Source organism: Crocodylus siamensis, chromosome 4, assembly GCF_052110815.1.
Source record: "Crocodylus siamensis isolate JL-2025a chromosome 4, ASM5211081v1, whole genome shotgun sequence".
Classification (NCBI taxonomy): Eukaryota; Metazoa; Chordata; order Crocodylia; family Crocodylidae; genus Crocodylus; species Crocodylus siamensis.
Genome location: NC_143398.1, coordinates 109,447,475 through 109,464,894, shown reverse-complemented (window position 1 = coordinate 109,464,894; position 17,420 = coordinate 109,447,475). Strand labels below are relative to the sequence as shown.

General features: G+C 43.7%; 1 long non-coding RNA gene across 1 annotated transcript in view; it reads left to right on the top strand.

The window, feature by feature from the left end:
• LOC149866322 (uncharacterized) overlaps positions 1-17,420 on the top strand; it is a 189,492-nt gene that overhangs the window by 40,522 nt on the left and 131,550 nt on the right. The window contains exon 2 of the long non-coding RNA XR_016441850.1: positions 12,849-12,940. This is a non-coding gene — a long non-coding RNA (uncharacterized LOC149866322). The remainder of the gene's footprint in view (positions 1-12,848; positions 12,941-17,420) is intronic.

The window sequence follows — 17,420 nt, the reverse complement described above, 5'->3', positions numbered from 1 at the left end:
CTGGGACTGTGGAGGAGGAACTGCCAGAAGCAGTGATGGAGAAGGGATGGTCTCCTAGAAAGGTGAAAGCTTGTGACCACTGGCAGCAAGCAGAAATCTTCATTTCCACCTGCAGCAGTTTGCTTGGAGAATAGATATGGAGCCAAGCAACAGAGGGTGAGAGCATGTTCCATTGGTGGAGGAGGACAGGCCAGGCCTCCCCAAGGTGGGAAGGATCAAGATCACTACCACCAAAAAGCAGCAATGGGTGGTGGTGGTTGAAGAATCCCTTCTCCAGGGGCTGGAGGGATCTATCTGTCAACCTGACCTGTTGTCTTGGGAAGTCTGCTGCTTGCCCAGAGCCCAGATCTAAGATGCCACAGAGGGATTATCAAGTCTCATCAAATTCTCTGGCTACTACCTCATGCTGCTCATCCATGTGGGCACCGATGATACTGCCAGGAGAGAACCTAAGCAGATCAAAAGTGACTACCAGGCTCTGGGTGCAAGAGTGAAGGGACGGGGGCTCAGGTGGTGTTCTCATCAATCTTTTTGGTCAAAGGAAAGGGCCTGAGCAGGAGCCGGTGCATCCTACAGACCAACACCTGGCTGCACAGATGGTGCTGCTTGCAGGGCTTTGGCTTCTTTGATCACAGGCTGATGTTCCAAGAAGGACTGCTAGGAAGAAAAGGGGTGCACCTGACAAAGAGAGGGAAGAGCATCTTCACATACAGGCTCACTAACCTAGTGAGGAAGGCTTTAAACTAGGTTTGCCAGGGAATGGAGATCAAAGCGCTGAGGTAAGTGGGGAAGTAAGTGACCTGGGAGAAGCACAATCTTGAGTGGGCAACAAGGGAGGTGCTCTCATACTTCCTGAGAAATCAGGGCAATCAACTTCAGGTGCCTGTACATGAATGCATAGAGCCTGGGAAACAAGCAGGAAGAACTGGAAATCCTTGCACAATCATGGAACTATAACATGATCAGAATAATAGAGATTTGGTGGGAGCTTGCAGGGGTGGAGCACTGTCATGGATGGATATAAACTGTTCAGGTAGGTCAAGCAGGGGAGAAGAATCCTGTTGCCAACCCCTCCCCTCCGGCACCATGCAACAAGCAGCAGGAAAAACTAACAGAGAAATGAACCCACACAATGAACAAAATCCACCTTTGCAACCAAGCAATGTAGGTGTGAACAACTGAACTATTATGCATTATAATTATAGTTGACTTTCAACTATATAATATGTAATACTAAAAATAGGAGTCAATAATACTAAGCTAAGGAGGCTTATCAGAGAGGCCCTAAAAGGCCATAACCCAATGGAGAAGGGAGTTGAGGATGAGTGGATGCTCCTCAAGGGAGCAATCCTGGATGCACAAGCAAAGTCTATCCCATCTCAGAGGAAAGGCAGCAAAAGGGCACAGCAGCCCCCTTGGCTCTCCAGGGAACTGGCAGAACTCCTGAATCTTAAAAGGAATACCTACAAAGGATGGAGGACTGGAATCACCACCAACGAGGAATACTCTGCTCTGGTCCAGACCTGCAGAGAGCAAATCAGGAAAGCCAAGGCTGCAATGGAACTCCAGATAGCTACAAATATCAAGGACAATAAAAAGTCCTTTTTTAGATATGTGGGGAGCCAGAGGAAAAGCAAGGGCAACATTGGACCCCTGCTAAACCGGATGGGGCAATGGACAACCGATTCCCAGGAAAAAGCGAACTTGCTAAATGGGTACTTTTGCATCCTTTGCATCAGTTTTTCACCAGTCCCATGGGACAACTCTGCCCACTATGGGTCAGGGAGACCCAGGTGAGGGAGATTCCTTGCCTTCCTTCGAAGCTGACCTCATGAAGGAACACCTTGACAGGCTGGATACCTTCAAGTCCTGATGGGTTACACCCAAGGGTACTCGGGGAGCTGGCTAGCATCATAGCTCAGCCCCTGGCACGGATCTTTGAGAGCTCTTGCTGCTCTGGTGAAGTGCCCGAAGATTGGAAGAGGGCCAATGTGATGCCTATCTTAAAGAAAGGGAGGAAAGTAGATCCGGCAAACTACAGGCCCATCAGCCTGACCTCTATCCTGGGGAAGGTCTTGAAAAAGATTATCAAAGAGGCCCTCCTTAACAGACTAGCTGAAGGCAATATCTTGAGAGATACCCAGCTTGGTTTTGTTGCGGGTAGGTTGCTTGACCAAACTCATTTCCTTTTATGACCAGGTGACTTATCACCTGGACAAGGGGGAAAAGATCGATGTTGTATATCTTGACTTTAAAAAAGCCTTCAATCTGGTATCCCACGATCACCTCTTGGCTAAACTGGCTAACTGTGGCCTCAACGTCACCACGAGCTACTGGCTGGGGAATTGACTCTGTGGTAGGACCCGGAGGGTGGTTGGTCGATGGGAGCCAATTGTCCTGTTGTGCTATGACCAGTGGGTTCCCTCAAGGCTCTGTCCTAGGGCCTATACTGTTTAACGTCTTCATCAATGACGTAGACCTTGGTGTCAGAAGTGGACTGGCCAAGTTTGCCGATGACACCAAACTCTGGGGTAAAGCATCCACACCTGAGGACAGGAGGGTGATCCAGGCAGCTCTTGACAGGCTCATGAAATGGGCAAATGAGAACCTGATGGTGTTCAACACTGAAAAATGCAAAGTTCTCCACCTTGGGAGGAAAAACCTGCAGCATGCTTATAGGCTCGGTAGCACTATGCTAGTTAGCATTACAGATGAAAGGGACTTGGGGGTCATGATTGACCACAAAATGAACATGAGCCTTCAGTGTGATGCTGTGGCTAATAAAGTGAGCAAAACATTGGCTTGCATCCATAGATGCTTCTCAAGCAAATCCCAGGATGTCATTCTCCTGCTGTACTCGGCCTTGGTGAGGCCGCAGCTGGAGTATTGCGTCCAGTTTTGGGCTCCACAATTCAAAAAGGATGTGGAGAAGCTTGAGAGAGTGCAGAGGAGAGCCACGCGCATGATCAGAGGTCAGGAAAACAGGCCTTATAATGAGGGTCTGAGAGCCATGGAGCTCTTTAGCCTGGAAAAGCGCAGGCTTAGGGGTGATCTGGTGGCCACCTATAAGTTTATCAGGGGTGATCATCAGGATCTGGTCACCAGAGCCCCCCAAGGGAAGACAAGATCGAACGGTCACAAACTCTGCTGTGACCGATTCAGGCAAGACATGAGGAAGAACTTCTTCACTGTCTGAGCCCCCAAGGTTTGGAATAGACTGCCACCAGAGGCGGTTCAAGCACCCACTTTGAACACCTTCAAGGCACATTTGGATGTCTATCTTACTGGGATCCTATGACCCCAGCTGGCTTCCTGCCCCTGGGGCAGGGGGCTGGACTCTGATCCTCCGGGTCCCTTCCAGCCCAAATGTCTCTGAAATCTATGAAATTACTATTAATTCCAATAGTAATATATTAATAAGAGTTTGTAGTAATATTAATGATTTATTAATTGTCAATAATAACTGTAACGGTTCAATTCCTTATCATCGCATTTCAAAGCGGGTAGATCTGCCTTATTACCCTGCACACATAACACACATCCTGGGCTTCCACCATATAGATAGATATAAAGCCAATGTAAGATGTATAGACTTATGCTATATAGACTTATAATAACAGTTTGATTTCTTATGATAAGAAAGCAGATAGTGAGCATAAGGCAGGTGATTATGCATCATCCCTGCCTCCTTCCCGAAGGGGAAGGACGGGGCAGGAAATGCCCACCTTCTGGTTCAAGCTCCTCCCTAGGTCCCTATATTCCCAAGGAGAAGAGATCTATACCCTTCTGCTTTACATACTACCCTTACTGAACTAGTATTACTTCCTCCTCCTGGCTGCTGGCCACAAGTACTGCTGAGGTTTCTCTTCTGTATACTACTTACTTGAATTGTGGAGGCTTACTTCGCAGGTTTTGGCCCAAGCATCAGCTTGAGTATGGTAAGAGTTGCACAAGCTCTTCAGATCCATTTCATATTATTCTAGCCCTCCTCCTGGTTGCTGGCCATGTCCCAGCAAATTCAGACTGGGGTATATATCTTCTGATACCCACCCACCACTCTGTGTCCTTGAGAGTTCTGTCTCCTTGAGTTTCTTCTCTGACTTGTGGAAGGAAGGAAGATTTTAAATAAATAAATAAGGATAGCAGAAAGTATTTTAAAAAAACAGAACATAGTTTAAATAAATAAGGATAACAGAAAGTAGAAAGTACGCCCCCACACACACTTGAGGGGGCCTGTCTCTCTCTCCCTCCGCTTTGTGGTCAGCAATGATTTGAAAGTTACAATTTAATGGAGAGTAGCATGGCCTGACTCAGCCAGCCAGCTGAGTTGGCCTTACATCTCCACCTGAGGGGGCCCCTAGGGGACCCCCGTCTTTGGGACCATGCCTGGCCCCCGCCCTTGACCCAGCCATCTTCCTGCTGAGACATTTTAGTAACCAGGAAGGTAGTGCAAGATGCCTGTCTCCCTCCTTGTCCCCTACCCAACCCACCTATGGCCCTACTCAGCCAGCCAGTTAAGTCAGGCCATATATTTCCACCTGAGGGGGCCCCTAGGGGACCATGCGTGGAGGCTCCCACCTGAGGAGGCCCCTCCCTCCCTAACTAAGCTTTGTGGGTGCATTTGTTTAGTCTTATTTCTTGCAATAAATGCTGGCTGCATATTAGCACTAGTCAAGTAGTTGACCTTCCTCCATCCAATAGCAGTCCACCCTGCAACTTTCCAGTAATGCCATGACTCCATAAAAGTCATGCAGTCATCATCTGTCCAAAAAGCACCACACCCACCCCACATTGGACATGCACGCCATATAGACCAAAAATAAAACCTGTCTGTCTGCCTTGCTCCCTTTCGCCCTCCCACCATGTGGCCCTCCATCCATCCATATCATATGAAGGAACCTTCGGACCATATTGTGAATTGATGTTTTATCATATTGTATTGCATTTGCTGAGAGTGGCTGTACTGTAAAAAAAATGTATTCACCAGTTGACTACCTATGGCATTGTTGAGTTAAAAAAAAAAGTTTATACTGTTTTAGATTTATTATGATTTCTCAATCAAATTGATTGTAATTCAATTTATTGTGGGGAAAAAATAAAGATGAGGGGCAAAAAATTCTTATTTATACTTGCTCCTGTTTGATTTCAGGGCATTGACCTGGGAGCAGGGGAGCAATTTGTAGCTGGCCAGGGGCAGGAGTGAAGTAGTTTTGCAGGCTGGACACAAAGCTGGTCAGGGCCTGTATTTCAGATTGGTTGGGCTCCCTTCCAGGCACCTCAATAATAATAATATGTCTGCCATCTGCTGCGCTCTCTATGGGGAGCAGAGTGCTATTTGAAACCCTGGCCTTGGTTAATTATCAGCTCCCTGCTTAGCTGAGATCCTTCTGATGAGAACATGGCAATACCTAGGGTAGGAGAAGGAGGTATTACAGTCTTCCTGAATTTGGATGAAAAGAAGTTCTCCCACAGTGATGCTTCCTTTGAATACTCTTGATTTGGCAGAGACCTAGAGGTAGCTGAAGAGATTACCCTGGGCTGCCTTGGGAGTGCTGCTCCTCATTTCCCTCTCACCTTCTCCCTGTCCTTTGAGAAGGCTGAGAGGCAAGATATATGGCAAGGGAGGACAAAGCAATCCTGAACAAAATCTGATGAGCTCCCTCCAGGGGGGAGTGGGTTGCAGCCTACCAGGATGGCAGGGGGAAGAGGGGGTGGGCAGTCTGCAAATCTGGCTCCAAAAGGTGCAACATGCAGAATTTTGCAATTTTTCTTTTACATTGTAAAGAAAGCATTGAAAAAAAAATCATTTTTGCATCACACCTCCCATAACAGTACAGCCTGCAAAGAAAAAACTCAGAAAAGAAGAATCTGGTTTGGAGCTGTGGCAGCAGGCATTAACCCCAACCCCCCACCCACGTCAGTGACTATGCATATGAATTGCATTATAATGCATTAAAGACTTGCCAAAGTCTTTAAAGACTTGCTAAAGTCCCTTGGAAGTCCATGCATGGAGAAGTTTTGCAGATTGCCTGCTTTCCACAGACAAGGTGACAGACACGAATGAGAGCAATGAGTTTAGCATCTTGAGCACTAGTAACAGAAAGAGGAGCAGATTTAACAACAGCATAATCAGAGCAGACAGCATAGCCAGCTCAGAGAATTCCATGATCATCTCGAAAACAGGAGCCATCAACATAGCAAATGAGGCCAGGGTTAGTCAGAGCGGTATCAGAAAGATCAGGATGGGGAAGGGAAACAAAATCCACAAGCTGAGTGCAGTCATGGGGTTGGCCACCTGAGGGTGAAGGAAGAAGGCAGAATTGAGGGGGTCACAGCGGACAAGGGTCACATGGTTCACAGCTAGGAGAACCACTTTGTAGCAGGTTAGACGGCCAGGGGACAAGTGCTGAGTTCTGCCACGTTGGAGAAGGGCAAGGACAGCATGTGGGACAGCAACAGTAAGGGGGTGCCCAAGGACAAGGTTATTGGTTTTAGAAACCAGCAGAGCAGCGGCAGCAATGGCACAGAGATGAGGAGGAAACCCAGAAGCAACTGGGTCAAGGTAGGCACTATAGTAAGCAACAGGACGGTATGGGGAGGGTCCAAAAGGCTGGGTCAAGACATCAGAGGCAGTACCTTGGTGTTCATGGCAGAAGAGAGTGAAAGGCTTAGAGCAGTCAGGCAGACCGAGAGTGGGGGAAGAAGAAAGGGCTTGCTTGAGCTGACAGAAGGCAGATTCATGGACTTCTTCCCAGGGTAGCGGGTCAGGGGAAGAATCACAGGTGAGAAGGGTGAAAGGTTTGGAAAGTCCAGAATAATTAGGAATCCACTGTCAGCAGTAGCTGGCAGCACCTAGAAACCCACGGAGCTGGTGTTTAGTCTGTGGGCGAGAGAGAGAGAGAACAGCGGAAAGACAATCAGGAGACAGGTGATGGGTACCATGAGAAATAGTGTAACCCAGATAGGTAACAGAAGTCTGACAGAATTGGAGCTTAGAGCGGGAGGCTTTGTGGCCCGTTCTGCAAGTTGTTCTAAAAGAGTGACAGAGTCAGCTTGGCAATGAGGGAGAGTATCAGAACAGAGAAGCAAATCATCTACTTATTGAACCAGCACAGAATCATGAGGCAGCTGGACTGTATCAAGTTCAGACTTAAGAAGCTGGCTATATGTGGTGGGTGAGTCACGGAATTGTTGAGGCAGATGGGTGAAGGTGTATTGCCGGCCCCAATAAGTAAAAGCAGATAAATATTGAGAGTCAGGGTGAACTGGTATAGAAAAGAAAGCATTACAGAGATCCACCACAGAAAAATAAAGAGCAGAAGCAGGTATTTGAAAAAGTACAGTGGCGGGGTTGGGTACCACAGCTTTCAAGGGAATCACAAGATTGTTAATAGCACACAAATCTTGATATGTGTAATATCAAATATGATAAACAGGCAACCCCTCAGGTGTACACTTCTCCTTCTTTCAGACTGGAAGGGTCAGGGTATTACAACTGGAGCGGGAAGGTACAAGGACACCTTGTTCTAGGAGACCTTGTATTACAGGAGCAATGCCTCTGGAGGCAGCAACTGATAGTGGGTATTGCAGGATTAATGGGGGAGACACTTCTGGTTTAATCTTGATAGGAACTGAGATGGCACCCTTGAGAAGTCCCACATCAGCTGTGGAGTTGGACCAAAAGGACTCAGGAAGGTGAGCCAATAGTTCCTGTTGCAACAAAGAAGAATTGGACTTGGGTTCCTGTTCCATTAGTGTCATCATCAAGGCAGGAATTTGAGTCTGGGGTAATGTGAGGAAAACCCCATCTGGAGAACAGTGAACAGTTGCCCGCAATTTGCAAAGGAGATCTCGCCCCAACAGATTTACAGAGGCGCAAGGACTCAGCAAAAAGGCATGTTGCTCAGTAAGGAGACCCAAGGTAAATGAGAGTGGCTGTGTAACAGGGTGGTCAATGGGTTGATCCCCAATAACTACAGCAGTGATTACTTTATCAGAAATGAGAACCTTAGAAACAAAACCAGAGCTAAGCATAGACAAGGAAGCACCGGTGTCAATGAGAAAGGGAACAGTTTGTCCTCCCACAGTAACAGGTATTGTAGGATCGGAAAAGGTAGAAAGTAAAGGGGCTAGAGTCTATGGGTTTTCTTGGCTGTCCTAATACTGATTTTCACCTTTGAAGGACTGGAGAGGAGCTGGTCCGGGTGGTGGAGCTTGGTGGGTGCCTGGATGAAATGGAGAGGCACTAGCTGAGAGCAGGGGCCCCTGGGGTTTGTTCGGGAACTAATTCTTCCAATGGCCTCTTTGCTTACAGTAGTGGTAGACATCACTGGGAATGTCAGAGGGACCAGGTGGTCAGGTCGAGCGAAACAGTCCTGCAGGGTGCTGTGGTTTGGCGCCAACCTGGAGATCTCTGATTTGCAAAGCCAACAGCGTGTCCTGAGCCTTTGATTTTTGCTGTTGAGCTTTAGTGTAGAAATGAGTGGCAGCGGCCAAAACTTTGGTGAGGGGTTTGGCTTCCCACCCAATCAGTGTTTTGCAGAGACTCGGAGATCCTAGGTAACAGCCCCAAAACAAAGGTCTGAATAACCATGGCAGAGAGGCTGGTTTCTGGGTCCTGATTGCCAGAATGTGCCCTAAAGGCTTGGATCAGGTGAGAATAGCAGTTGGCAGGATGCGATTCTGGCTTTTGCTTAAAGGTCGAAATTTTGGACCAGTCTGTTTTTTGTGGGGAGACCCTGGGGATGGCCTCAAGAACCTGTTTATAGAGATTCAGCAGATGGTCTTTTCCGGGGTCTTGAGGAGGCCAGTTGGCCACTTTAAGAAGAGTATCTTTCTGGTCTCCAGGAAAGAGACCACTGAGGAGCATCTGAATATCACCGTGGGTCAGCTTATAAACCTCAGAGAGTGTTTGGAGTTTTTGAGCAAACCTGGTAGGGTCATCATGGAGTTTAGGGAAGGTGGTCGACCAAGAGACAATTTCTGATGGTGAGAAGGGGACATGAACCACCATGGGTTACCCCCTGGCACAGGGTATTCTCGGAGGGGATACTATGCAAGCTTTCTGCCCCGGTGAGTCTTCCTTACAGGGGTCCTTTGGCAGTCTACCTCAGTGATAGCATTATTTCGGTTCTGGAGGGTCAATCTGACTGGGGTGTTCTGCTGATCTAGGGAAGTTGAATGTATCGTCCACCCATCATGAGGGTCCAGGGGGATGTCAATTTTGAACCAGTCCGGTGGGAGAATCAAAAGTGACTGTGGTAATGGGAGACGAAGGACCAGGGGTAAGGGCTGGTGGAGTTGCCAGGGAAGATGATGCAGCAGATGCAACAGCACGTGAGGCCATGGGACCGGCAGGGGGTGGTGGAAACGGGACCCAGTGATCCAACAAATTGTCTTGGGGTGGATTGTCTGGTGGTGGAGGCAAGGCTCGGTAAAGCCTAGCCGGACACGGTGAACAAGGGGAAGACGGGGTTGGCCCCTGACACTGGCGATTTTTAACTTGATTTTGAAGGTGATCAATTTGCTTCTTAAATTTTTCTTCATTATCCTGATAGGAAGCCACAAGGGTGCACTTATGGCTAGCTAGCACTTAACAAGTATTCAACCTCCCTCCCTTCCTCTGATAATGGTCCACCCTGCAACTCTTTGCAACTCTTTCCAGTAATGCCATGACTCCATAACCCCCACCCCTCCAAGCACAGCATCTCCATGATGTGGTGGGTGTGGTCTTCAAAAACCAACCCAACCACCCACCCACCCACCCCAAAGAAAATATGATACATATATAGGGCAAAAATAAAACACTTTACTTTAAAGGCTGCAGCTTTAACAATAACTATATATAACTTAACAATATAAAATATATACCAAATGTAAAAAAAATTAAAAATCTGAAGATATTTCACTCTGCTCTCCTTTTCACTATTTTCATTCATTACTGGGTTGGTTGCCACCTCCAGTGAGTTCCACCCATGAAAGTTTTCTGTGAGAAGGGGGAAAAAGGAAGAAGAGGAAGAGAAGGTTTTGGCACACAGTCAAAAAATGGACTTTTATCTCACCACCCATCCCACACATCCACACACAAGGTCAGTGGGACATATTACCTAAATATCAACTGGGATGCTGTATATCCTGGGCATCAGGTCTGGCAGGAAGTGTCCTGCCCCTGGACTTTTGGTCATGGTTCTGAAATAGAATTGAGGAAGTTCAGAAGGTTTGCAGTATTGAAGGAAGTGATGTAACCACTCACTCCAAAGTTTCAAACTACTTGCAAAAAACATTATGTTGCAGCTGCAGCTGTCATCAGGAGCTATGTCCACTGAAGCATACAATGGGGGTGTGTGGGGGTCACAGGTGGAGGGTACAGGGGGGTGGGAGGACAGGAGGGTACAAGGGCAGGGGGGAGGACATAGACTATAGGTGGCAGGGGGAGCAGAAGAATTAAGAGGGAGTAGAAAATTAAGGGATTATTTGTCTCCCCCATTTTGAAATAATAATTTGTCTGAGTGGACTTGTCCCGACCTGAATTGGATGCTGTGAGGGAGGAGGGAGGAAGGAGGAGGGAAGAAGGGTAAAAAAGAAGGCACAGTGGCACCCACTGGCTAAAGGCCAGAACACAGCGCCCCCTTGTGGTGAAGGGGATTAATTAGAAGTCTTTGGAGTCTCTGGCTGTTTGCATGAAGAAATACACAGTTGGAGCAGCATAACTGGAGAGTATAGCAAATTAACACATTTCTGAATAGTGTTACTTTAAGGCATTAAATGGACTTTAGAGTGGTGGGAAATCCTGGATCATGCAAACACAAATGCAGTGCGTCAACATAAACAGGAAATACCGTTTCGTCTATACACTCCCTATGATTCTATCCGCAGGAGAGATTTTTGGCAAAATATACAAACACCATTTACTGATGTTCTCTCTCATGGTAGGTAACATTGCGGAAATCAGTGAAGGAAGGATGTACTTAATATGAGAAAGGTTAGCAGAGTTTGACCCAAAACCAGAAGTACTTTTCAGTAAATTAGTGGATATCATTACCTTTTATGCCAAAATGGGAACAAATGTAGGACAAACATGTACATCCAGGGCCTTGTTCTGATACTTTTCTTTATGTGGAGTAGTTGTCTATGCTACAAGTAGTCCACTGGGACTGTTTAAGGAGGAAAATATTGTTGCACTTGAAACATGGTGGCAGAATGAAATTCTGTGGGGGAGCAATATGGGGGCAATATTACAATATGCATCATGGGATTTATGTGATCTGAGGTGCTAAGGAGGTTATTTTATTGTTTAGACATTTTATAAAAATGTATATTCCAACTTGTACCTTGGGTAAATCTTCTTTGCAAACTCTTTACTCAAAAGATTAAACTGTGCCTTATCTTACACAGGCATGTTAGGAAGGGAACATGAGGCAAGGAGTCTTTCTTCCCCTAGATACCTGAGCCTGAGCAAAATGGCTTTTATGCAGGGGACCAATACAGGGTCTTGGAGAATATACTTTCTAATTGGGAGAAAGTGAAGGGGCCATGGTTAAGTCTCTGCTGTTGTCTGTAGTTTATTGCATATCCTGTGCACAGGATTTCTGGACACATGAGCTCTTGCAGCTTCTGGGCCTACTAACCTGACTTGATCTCTCCATATATTGGCTGTCATAATGGTGCTGAAGTAGAGAGTGCAAGAGGTTTACAAAGTCCACCATCAGCAGGGTGAACCCTATATAATACAACAATAAAACAGTGGCCGGACTATTGCCTTTGGGGGCTATCTGCAGGTGTAGAGATATCACAAGGATTTGGTCCTTAAAGCAGACAGTTTCAGCTGAAAATCTGAAAACAGGCATGAAGCAATATTGTGTTATCACAGATTTCAAGTTGCTACATTTTAGCTGAAGAAAAGGTAATAAACTAAAGGTGTTAATGGTAATTTATATTGTCTGCTACAATCACTTTTTTAAAGTGTTCCCCTGGTTGCTATAGCTTCTGCTAAAGAACTACTCCAGTGACAGTTTTTAAGAAATGTTTTGGTTACCTTTGTAACAAAACCATACAAGGCAGCCTTATTGAAGCATTTATAATAGTATTTGAATTTTTTAGTATAAGCAGAGAGGGAATACTGTAATAATTATAGTAATCAAAGACAATGTAGTAAAGTTTTTCAGGGATACCATTTTATGGTTGTGATGATAGACCTTGCCTCTCTGTATCCTTTTATAATCTCCCAAAGTGCTGTAAGTACCTCGACTTTCCCGCCTGCCACGTCTTGGATGTTATTATAATATGTTTTGCTTTATGATGTCACTTGTCAGGAAGGTTGTTATATATATATTTGTTGTTTTATTTTGCTCTTTGGGTGTCTCTATTAGGAATCCCGGTATTATAGAGGAAAACTTCACTTGATTATTTCCACACACTCACCAATATATATATTCACAATCAGATGCAGATTAACACTTGTCTTTATTCTTGATAACACTATACAAACTTTCATTATCTTTAAACAGAAGTGGTCCTTTTTTTAAACAATTATATCAACTTTGTAATTCTATCTACATACTGTTCTTATTTAACTTTTATCAGTTCGGTTGGACTGAACTTGGTGTTAATAAACAGTGTCCCTTTAACTCTGGTTTGTCCATTTATTTCCTTTTTTTTGTTTTTTTTAGAGCAGGCTTTTCTCTTCAAGCCTTGTTATTTCTCTCTCTTTACTATCCTGAGTGTGTACCTTTCATCTGGTGGGTGCCTGAAGCCTTGAATCCTTGTGATCAGCACTCAGTTGTTTTCACTAAGCTTGTGGGAGTGAGTCAATTCACTCTTCTCTTTTTTTTTGTTTGTTTACTTTTCAGCGCTGCTGCCAGCCATGTCTCTGCTGCCTCTTCAGGGATCCACCCCTCTTTCTCAGAGCTCCGCTCACTCCAGCGGCGAGAAAAATCCTGAGGTAAGTGTCTTATCTACTGAAGATCTTCATTCTCCCTCACTTTCTCCTTCAGATGCTCTTTCTTTCTTCTCCCTTTCTGAGACTCCTTTCTCCTCTTTCTTTGCTTTTCCTGGAGCTTCTATCCTAATATGGTAATAGCTCCGGAAGTGGCGTTCTCCAGCTCTTTTTGCTGCGTTGCCGTTTACTCTTTCACAATGGTGTTTCTAAGGTCATTAATATGAGCAATGAATGATGTAATTGGACAGTACTATTTGACTAATTTATGGCCAAAAACATACATTGTCACTATTAAATCAGTCCAACTTTTAATATTGTAGAGGAGATGCTTTTTATGAATTGCTTTTATTTTGTAAAACTGGCAAATAGAGAAAATATATAAATGGATTCACGCTGCAGGCAAATAAAGCCCACTAAATTACAGAAACATTTATTAGAAACAGAAGCAATAAAAACCCATTAAATTTATAGAGACAGTACTGTAGGTGATCTAGTTGCTAAGGGCCAGATCTTTGGTATCTATTCTGAACTCTTTAAACAATTCTGGAAGAACAAAGGAGCTGGAAATTCAAGGGAAGTAGTGAACTAGATATTTCCTAGTAGGAAACTAAATACTAGAAATTTGGAAATCCATCCCAGTAATAGGATCTCACAGGCAGAATAAAAGGTTCCCAGAGACTTTGCAGTATCCAAAGGAAACTCCTTGCCTTCGGAAATGGTGTCAAGCAAGATGGGTGAAGAGTATGACTATTTCTAGGCAGTTGAAAATATATATGGCCATTTTATTTCCAGAAGGGAGTATTGTTCATAAAGAATGGCTCTGCTTTGTAGGACTCTGATTTCACTTGCAGCATGTAGAAGTAGATTCTTTCTAGAAACTAAAGTCACATGGTGGGAAAAGTGTAGATAAAGACAGATTCTTCACCCTGAGGCCATGCTCGGTGATACAGAAGGCTGAAAAGCCATCTTAATAAGCTACCTTGGCATCTTCCAATGTAGAAAACAACTCAGCATAGAGCAAAGCTAATGTAGGGAATATAGAAAGACATATTCTTGGTTTCATAATTTTTCCTTAAGTAATAAACAGATGGTTTACTTAAAGGGTTATTTATTATAAGAAGTTGTGTGAACTTTCCTTCAATTCTAATCATAGCATGCTTCTGTATAGTTGTGTAGGTGGTGTCATACGACCAGGATCTTCCAGCAGATAAATTTGATAGAGTAGATGAAGAGAATGGATTAGAAAAATAGCCAGTAACTAAATGTGAACTGTGGATGTGTTTACATGTGCATTTATGCCAGCTTAAATTTACTGCTCAGTAAGTTACTGCGCAGTAAGCAGGAATAGGCCGGTGTCTACATATGCAAGCACTAAAGAACATTGGGTGCGTCCAGACATACATAGATGTTTGGTTCCCTGGGGACAAGTAGCAGTGGTGCACTTTTTGCTACCACTACTTGTCCCCGGAGAACACCCATCCTGTGTTTGCTTTGCCACATGGCAAATTGCCCTGGGTGGGGTACAGGAGACTGGGCCCAGCACTTTGCTGACCCCAGCAGTCTTATCTGGGGTCCTAGGGTCTTTCCAGGGCTGTGACCATTGGAATTCTGAAGCAGAGCCCGGCTGGCAGCAGAGCACAGCTCCAGCTGGCCCGGTTCCATTTTTCAGCAGCACGCACTGTCTGAGTGTGCGTTGCTCTGGGGGGTTTTTTTTGCAGTTTTTTTTACCCCCTGGATATCCAGGTGTCAAACAAAACCTGCAGGAAAAAACCCTGGCACAGTGCACATTCAGCCAGCATGTCCTTGCAGCACAGAGAACACTGGACTGTGCTGTATGTGGCACTGCAAATGTGTTTGCAGCACCACATACTGTACAACTGTGCTTATCTGGATGTGCCCATTAACACTGTATGTGGACTGACTTGGAACTAAAGGTAGTCTCAAGTCAGTCCACACACGCAGTATTACTGCAAAGCAAGGTGTATATGTGTGCGTTACTATGCAGGAACTATGTGGGCATAAATTTGATACCTGCATGATTCAGGTATCAAATTTACATTCAAGTCAGCATAAGTCGCCATATTTACTGCACTGTATAGGTGTGCATATGTAGACATCTATTATGGGCATGCATATGTAATTTTGGTTACTGTGCAGTAAATGCATGCATGTAGATACATCCAGAAATATTTATTTTACTTTTAAGGAGGTGGTGAGGGGAGGAACATTTAAAAAAAATAAACATCCATCACTTATCATGTTAATACTTTTGAAGTATGGAATATTAACTGACAGTTTATATCGTCTTTGGGGAAACTGCATCTTCACATGCTTAAAAAAGTGCATAAAATATATGGACTTCTTTGGTTTCTGAATGCAACTTTCAAAAACAATGTCTGATTCTGGTGTGGCCTGTCTCTACACAAAGAACATATGCCAGCCTCATCCCAGAATGTTTGAAACACTGCTTTTCTGAGCAGTAGTAGGATTCATTTATGTTTCAGTTGCTTTCCAGTCACAGAGGACTTCTGATTTCTTTCAGTTTCCATTTCAAGTGAAGAAGTTTCCTGTATGGGAAGTTGTTCATAGCCTGGAGAGTTCAGAATTTATCTCTAATGTTTGATGAATACGTTGTCTTCATTTTATTTTGTCTCTGGATCAGTTGTCTGTTTATTTGCCTTCTGTTCAAGAAGGCTCAACTTTCTTCATGGTGTGTTATTTTTTTCAGGAGAAAGTAGCAATGTTTTTTCCTATCTGGCTGGTTTTGCTATACAAGGCTAGATTCATACTTAATGCTAGCATGGGCTTGTCTACATGTGCATTGTGCCACTGCTACTTATCCCTAGGGAAACACACATTCCCATTTGACAGAACATACCTATGATGTTTTCTCTTCTATTTTTCATCAAGGACTCACCATTCTTATACAAATCCTTATGAATCATAGAGGCAAAGAACATAAATGTGGAAATCTTTTACTTTTATAGCCCCTTGACAATATATTCCATGAGAGTTGTCTTGATACAGGTCCCAGAATCCACCAAAGGGCAGGAAAAGATCTTCACAGCATGAGTGGGATAGCTGCTTGGTATAGTTTTCTTGAGACAAAAGAAATCTAAGCACCTAAGAAAATTAAGCAGCAAACCGGCCACTCATCTCGTTAGGTGCTTTGGACAATCACACTCTTTGTCCAGCTTGGCAACATGTCTTTGATCCTAAACTACAATACAATCCTTTTCTTCTGAGTGTGTCGTGGTCCCTATGGAGGTTAAGGAGAAGGAAGCTATGGATTTCTATCCCCTCTTTTCCATTCCCCCCATTTTCCATTAATCCAAATAAACTCCTATATTTTCACAGTGGCTTAAGTAAAACACTCTGGAAAATACCTGTTCTGCCTTTCTGAGGTTTAAAAGAAATATACAACTATTTATTATATGGTTGATGCACAGAGATACTTCCTTGCACAAAGTAGAACAATGATGATCATATGGGTTTCATATGCAATTAAATTAACTTTTGTGTTTGCAAATTTGTACTTGTGGTCTTTAAATTGCTCATCCTGAAATTTCAAACATGGCAAATTGTTCTTCATCTACATGACTGACATCAAGCACTTAAAAATATACATTAGCATCTTTTCAAGTCTAAATATAAAATTAGTGTAAAAATAGTGTTGCCAGAATGTTTAGTGTGCTGTTGAAGTACTAAGCATTTTTTTCAGCTTCTGAAGAATATTTTAGTAAATATTTTGATTCCTTAGAGAATATATATGCATAGTAAAATTCCAATTTATATATATATATTTCAGTATGCATATTCAATAACAACCTAATGATCAGTTGCATTTATGGAATATTCTAAGATGGTGGGACATCTACTGAACATCCTGGAAAAAAGATCAGAATCATTCCCCTCAGAACCATTCATCTTGGGGAAAAAGATGAGAAATCCATGATTTACACAGATTTATGGAGTTTAAATAGATTTAAATAGATTTGGAGAAAGCTTCATGGAAAACTGAAATATGGAAGCCGTTGTCTCTATAACTTAATCTTTTTTAGAGAACTTAATGTAGGAGACTGGAAGAATATAAGTTTCTCCCTATATTGATAAATACGTTATATGCAAACATGTTTTATACTTTGTAACAGTCAGAAGAGTATGCATGCTTATTTATTAATTATGCATCAGTGGTTTGTAAGAAGAAATGGTCCATAATTCCTTAACCATACAAATATTATTATGCTTTTCCATAATGCTAATAAAAATTGAGTTGAGTGTATCACTAAAATTATCACTCCTTATCAATCAAAGGTGACTGTTGTTTCAGAATACTACTCTACCACTAACAATCCAAATAGCAAACATTTTTATTTGGGTGATAGTGATTTCTTAGCCTATGAATGACTTACTGCACCAGGCTCTTTACTGAGTTAAATTCATACAGCTTACTTTAAGCTAAATTGTACTTTTTATGTATGCA